This window comes from Microtus ochrogaster, chromosome 2 (assembly GCF_000317375.1).
Source record: "Microtus ochrogaster isolate Prairie Vole_2 chromosome 2, MicOch1.0, whole genome shotgun sequence".
Classification (NCBI taxonomy): Eukaryota; Metazoa; Chordata; class Mammalia; order Rodentia; family Cricetidae; genus Microtus; species Microtus ochrogaster.
This window is the reverse complement of record NC_022010.1, coordinates 51347312-51354197: the sequence shown is the minus strand read 5'-3', so window position 1 is coordinate 51354197 and position 6886 is coordinate 51347312. Positions and strand designations below refer to the sequence as shown.

General features: G+C 40.3%; 1 protein-coding gene across 2 annotated transcripts in view; it reads right to left on the bottom strand.

Annotated features, from left to right (window-relative positions):
- Window positions 1–6886, bottom strand: part of Lsamp (limbic system associated membrane protein) — a 2109134-nt gene that overhangs the window by 1554780 nt on the left and 547468 nt on the right. The window lies entirely within an intron of this gene.

The following is a 6886-nucleotide window of genomic DNA, read 5'->3' as shown; positions in this document are numbered from 1 at the left end:
TATATCCTAATCTGGCCTTGAGCTCACCTATCTAGTGTGTGCTGGTATTGAACCCCTGGAAACCACCCTGATGCTTGGGTTACAGGCATGCGCTCTCCATTATACCTGGAATCTATGCATCACATAAAGTAAAAGTCACCGCAAAATTAAAACTCATAAAGTAATAATACAGATAGGAAGAGAAAGAAGAAATAATATATTTCTGTGCATATTTATATTTTACTTGATTCTTATTTTTTTTTTTTTTACAGAGAAGTAATAAATCTGGTAAGGAACATGAAAATGGTGGGGCTATGGCATTGTATGGATGCTGTTGTGAGGTTAGGTAAGATTAAAAACTTGGGCATGTGGAGGTTTGTAAGACTGTGAAGATATCTCCTCCTGGGATGCTTTTGCTTAAAATTCTATTGAAAGTCTCCTTTGCTGCAGAGCCACTGGGACTCTGCAAAGAAAGAAGGTAAGCCCTGGTCAGAATGGTTTTTCTGGCATGGTTATAGGCATGCTTATAAGGGCAAAGAAACAAGAAGAGATTCAAGACAGGTTCTTGCAAACAAATAGGGACAGTAACAAAAGCTTCCTCAAAGGATAGCTGGCAAATATTTGGACAGGGTCTGAACAGCCTGAGCAGGCTGACAAGCTGCCAATAGGGCTTCTCAAATCCCAGTCACAAACCGTGAGGGAGTATAACAAAGTCATTTAACCCTTCTGTCCTCTATTATATTTTGAAGTCATGTCTAACACCTCCTAATGTGACCCTGTATGTTTCTCATCTCATAGCATGGCCCAAAGATCATTCACCTCTATTGCTTCATTGAGGTTGGACTAAGCCAGTGCCAGACACACAGGGTCTAGTATATGTTTGCAAGTCCAATGTTGCATTTGAACACATATGTTCCTGTGTTTGAATGATAGATCCCCACTCTGTGGTTCTATTCAGAAAGGTTGTAGAACCTTTAGGGGATGGAACCTCATTGGAAGAAGTGGTACCTGGGGTGGGCCTTGGAGCTGAATAGGCACCCCCACCCCATGTCCTACCTTTATTTCATTCTCTGCATTCTGAATGGGAACGCCATGTAACTAGCAGATTTTACTCCTGCTCTCACACTTCCCCCACCATGGTGGGATGTACACCCTGTAACTGTGAGCCCGGATAAACCCCTCCTTCCATGGACAGCTTCTTGTCAGGGACTTGTACACAACAATGAAAAAAGCAACTAGTATAACTAGGTTTTAACATATAAGACTATACATCTTCAGAAAGATTGTTAATACCTTATTTCTACCACTGAAGTTAATGAGATCACTCATTCACTCAAGACATAGCTAGAAAATGTGAATGCTTGATTCATAAAAATTTAAGAGGAAAACTATAAATATTAGATAACATCTAAAGTAGTAATAATAATACCAACGATGTTGAAGAGCAGAGGAATAGAATCCCTGAATCCCTGTCCGGGTCCATTCCTCCTGCACCCAGGCCTAGGGTGTGTCTAAGTGTAGCTCTTGATGCCTCTGATCAGCTAACCTATTTTATCCGCAATGTAGGAGCATTTATTCTTTTCAGATTCTTTAGTTAGGTAACCACTTCAAAAGTCTATGCAATTTTCTTTGATGTTGCTTGATATTTAATTGGTACACCAAAAGAAAACCGTGTGATTTCTCCGTTTACCTATAGAAATTCTTAAAACAAGAAAATTTAATTGACACTGGTGTTCTAAAAGTCATCCCAACATCTTTTTAGTCCCCAAGCAATTGTGTAGCCTTCCTTTGTCTTAAAACATTGGTGAGGTACTATGTTCAGAGTTGAAAACTCTGACTACTCATTCTTTGCAACCTCTATTGGGTGGCTTTATGTAACTCCACATATTTCCCTCTGGTAACGACTACCTGCAGCTTCCATGCAAGTCTCAGTAACGTTCTAAATTATGCTTCCCGCATTCTCCTCCACTACCCTTTGCATTCCCGTACCACCCACTACCTTGAGCAGAAACTTCCCAAGTTTTAAATATGAGAATTCCTGTATCTTTTCTAAGGTTGTCATGCTTGTTAGCCTTCTGTATTCTCCTTCCTTGTAAATCATCCAGGCTTTTCTACTCCCAGCTCCCCCCTTTTAAAATTCATTTTTAAAACAATCTTTTTTCATTTTACGTACCAATGTCAGTTCCCTCTCCCTCCCATCCTCCGGCTTCCTTTACCTTTCACGCACCCCACCCCCATCTACTCCTCAGAGAGAGTAAGACTTTCCCTGGGAAGTCAACAAAGTCTGGCACATCACTTGGAGGCAGGACCAAGGTCCTCTCCCCTATATGTAGGGTCAACAATGTATGCCTCCAAAACGAATGGACCCCCAAAAGCCAGTTCAAGCACTAGGGATAAATTCTGGTTCTACTACTGCCCCATATACTCAACTGTCACCCACATTAAGAAGGCCTGGTTTGGGCCTATGCAGTTTCCCCTTCTGTCACTCCAGAGTTGATGAGCTCCCACTAGCTTAGGTCACCCAGCTCCCCTTTTTATTCAGTACCACTTTCTGCCTTTGCTAGCCCATCAAACTTTTGGTAGCAGATAATTCCCACTGACTGCTAAATGAAACATTCCCAAAGATGATTGTGTTTCTGTCCTGAGTTCTGCGAGACCTCAAAGGCAAGTTCAACCAGGTCCAATTTTGAGGATGCGGGACAAACAAAGTGTAAACTTAGTGATAACTAAGACTGATGTGGGAAGAACAGGAAGAAGGAAAAATCAAATGGCTTATGGGCGAGTCTTCAGAGTGGGAAGGATGAAATAGACAGCTGGGGCATTGGGATGGGAGATCCTGCAATACCTTTTTCTGACGCCTGACTGAGGAGGGAGGGAGAGAGAAAGAGAGAGAGGGTAGATATGCACACCCAGAGAGAGTCAGAGACAGAGAGCATACATGGATGCCACAAGCATCTGCCACACAGCAGACAGAGAGGAAGACTGCAGGAAACTGGTGGAGCAGAAAGACAGGAGTGACTGCAGCTGGTGCATTGCAGTTCGAGTTCCGCTGCTCGCTTGCAGCCACTGTGGGTTGTGCTGCACACATATCATCTCCTCTCATTCTCACAGCTTTCCTCCAAAGCAGATCTACTCCTAACCATAGGAAGCTGGGGGGACCCCAGGGTTCAAAGAGGATAACAGCTATCATTAGCAGCTCGTGATTGGTGGAGAAGGAAGCAGGGTGTTGGGCCCCGGCCTGGGTTTTTAGCCACCATTGCACTATCTTCCATCATGGGAATGGAAGAAAGCCAGAGTCAGGGCCACCCAGGGGTGAGAGGCACAGTCTGCCCAGAGCGGAAAGTGGTGATGGTGGTGTTGTTTTTCTCTGCGTTTCTTGTGATTTTATGATAATTTGGGTGAGCTGAAGGCCAATCTCAAGTGACAGAAAAATACAGTGAGAAAAATAACATTTCTTTAATAAATGAAAGAGGAGCCATTCCCAGTCCAATAGAAATAATGACATTTTTATTGTTCCATTTTCCTACACTTCTCAGGGATTCTAAGATTGATTATAAATTTTATTACTTTCTTAATGAGATATTGCATTTGTGCTGATTTTAATTACTTCTCTAAAATAGTTTGGAAAGTGTGGGAGAATGAGTTTTAGCCACAGGTTGTAACGACAAAACCGAAAGAAAGATGGGTACTGGTGTGAAAAGGGAAAGGATGCCACAACGGAGTCAGCAAGGCCCTTCAGCAGCCCTTCTGCTGTCCGACGGGGCAACTGGGCGTTTTTTCTTCTCCAGAATTAACAGAATTCCTCACAGTGTTTCCAAGAATGGTCTTCACTCTGGACTCTCTCTTTCCCTCACATCTTTTCTCATTTCCGAAGGACATAACACAGTGCATGGGTGTAGGACTAGGTAACCTGTTCTTATACCAAAATGACAAACACTAAAAACAACAGTGACTATTGCTTTTAATTCTGTAAATCTCATTTGTTTTTCTTAATCCTTCAGATTTGCTCTGTTGCTTGACTAGAAAAATCCTGTTACCAACATTTCCCAATTATTCCAGGAGGAAAAAAAAAACGAGGACACACAGTTCTGGAGTAATTGCCTTCTAGTCAGTAACCTTCATCAGTTGACACTTTAGCCTTATAGCTGAAGCACACTCATTCAGTCATTCAACCAACATGAAGATGTAAGGGAGGGGAACTACCATCACCTGATTTGTCTCCATCAACTCTGAAGGGAGCTGGAATTGAAGGCTCCTTTTTTCAAAGTGAAATGAGGAGTGTGAAGAGTGAAGGAAGATGATAGTAAGTGTTTTGAGGCAGGATGCAGAGAAGGAGCTCAACCTACGGGCCCAGATCTCAAGAGTGTGTTGACTGGGAATGTGTGGCAGTGTCTCCTGTAGTGACTGCTGTGTTGTGAGTGGTATACCTAGCAGCAACAGGACCTTTAGTGTGGCCCTAGAATCTTGCTCATAAAGATTAATAAGTGGAGGTAGCGTCAGGGACTTCTGATGTAGAGAGTGCATAGCCTTTCTTGGATCTGGAAGATTATCCTCATGGACTAAGGTACCCAAAGAAGTCTGCAATCATCTCAGAACATTCGATTTTCTTCATGGCTTGTCAGGAAGATTAATTGAAAGTAGCAACTAACATTGCATTTTGAAGAACGTTGTCAGGCAATAGTAATAGCGGCTGCAGGAAGCATCCTAGAGGTTTGTGAAAATCTTCATCCAGGCCACTGGACTACTTAACTTTACATCCTGCCTTGGTATATTTCATGATCACTAGTGGAAGAATGGGTACATTCTAAATGATATAGGAGATATGAGCTGTCAAATGGGAAAATTGACGTCCTTACAGAGCTCAGGTTCAACCCCTGGTCACTGACTTTTAAGGAAACAAAACAAACAAACAAACAAAAAAAACTAAGTAGTCTTTTGTTTTTTGCTTGCAAGACAAATATTCTTAACCAAAACACATGGTGCTGAGATGTACTGCACTAGGTCTTGTTATTTGAAATAGACAGTGCAGGAGGGATTTTGGTGGACTTATGGGTTGTCTGTTCTGCTACTTCCTCATCTTCATCATTCCTTGTCCCTTCAATGATCCTCTAGAGGAATGAGCGGGCTGGAGAATCTCTTTCTAACATTTCAAAGGGCCAGTGAAATTCAAGGGCTTCTTTTCAAAAACCCATATGAACAAGCATATTATTGACTATAATACTAACTTTTTACGGTCTTTATTGCTGCTTTTACATTTTTATAATATAGATTCAATAAAAATATTGATCAATAAAAATGAGAAAATTACTTATTGAACTTTATTAAGTAATATTTAACAAGTTCTGTGGAAATAGATAGCAAAAAGAAGTCACTGGACTGAAAATGAATGAGAATTGCATTTATCTCAACCAAACTTATGTAAATAGGAAAACTGAGACGTAAAGAAATCGAGACACTTACCAAGGGTCCCTCAGGTATTCATGATTATAGTGGGACTAGAACCCAGGTCTTATGAATAAATCTTTGTGGTTTGATATTGTTTGCTTTCAATATCACCCACTCATTAGATCTTCTAAAATGACTCAATAGAAGATAATAAGAAAGGTACAGGCCAGGGACAATAGATGTAAAATGTAAGGTGTTCTCTGATTATTGTTTTTGTGCTATACAGAATATCACTCATGAAAAATGTATGACAGTAAAAGATACCAAATAATGAAATAGTATATTTGATTCATTGTTACCTTCAATCAAAGTCTCTGAAGTGCTTGCTATACCTCCAGTGTCTGGCTTATGTATTACAGAATTTCTGCTAATGTACTATTTATTGTTCCATCAGACCACAAAACTCATATTGGAAGCGATTTTAACTATTTCATAAATACTAGCACCAAGGCCCAATAGATAAAAACGTATTTTTTAAAAAAAACTGTGTTAGCAAGGAGGCTGACTCTGGGGCATAGGAATCCTGAACTTCTTCTTAATCTATATCTTAGTTTCTCGGAAATCAGCAGAATCAGTTTGACAGCAAGCTACTTCTGGGAATAGCTAGGAGTTGAAAGAAAAGGGAAGGGAGATCTGAAAGACATAGAAAGCTAAGCAGAGATTTTACTTGATTTTGCTTTGAGATCATGTTTCTATAGAGTTGAAAAACTGAGAACAGCCTTTGATAGACTCATTAATTTCCACAGATTTTCTGATCAGTTCATTAGCAGCGAAGGTGCAGAGAACCATAATGCTCCATATCAATCCTGATGAATATTAAGAGAGAAGCTAATGACTATCTCAGTTAGTACAGATTCCACAGAGGCTGGCAGTGGAGCCTTGCACCCTTTACTCTTATTGTGCTTCTGATCCAAATGTCATTAAGGAGAGTCTAGTTCAGGTCAATAGGTGACCATGAATTCTAACTCCTGTCAATTCCAATAATGGCTTTAGATAGGCACCATGCTACTTATCTCTACTGGAATGAAAATATAGATTTTTACTTTCGTCTTTTTGAACACTTTAAGGCTTTTCCTTAATCTTTCTGTATCTTCGCTTACTCTCAGCTGCACAGTACCTAGCTAGGCACGCCTGTTAGGAAAGGCCGAAGAATAGTTTGGACCTAAATTTTCATAGTAGCTGTAGTGATTGTATCCCCAGTCATTCATGTGTGTATTTGCTTACAAATTTAATTCATAAGCTTTGTAATTGTTTCAATGCTGCTCAGGCAGCTAAGAATAAATTTGATGAAACTGGGAATGAATGGATGTTAGAAGGAAGGGCACTATTTTGATAAAACAGCTGTTTTGAAGACAAAGCACTCAATGGTATAAACACATTTTATTATGACATAATATGACAGGAATATGGAATTATTTACTGAGTTACATTTACTTTTAAATAGAAGACCAAAGCATGCATG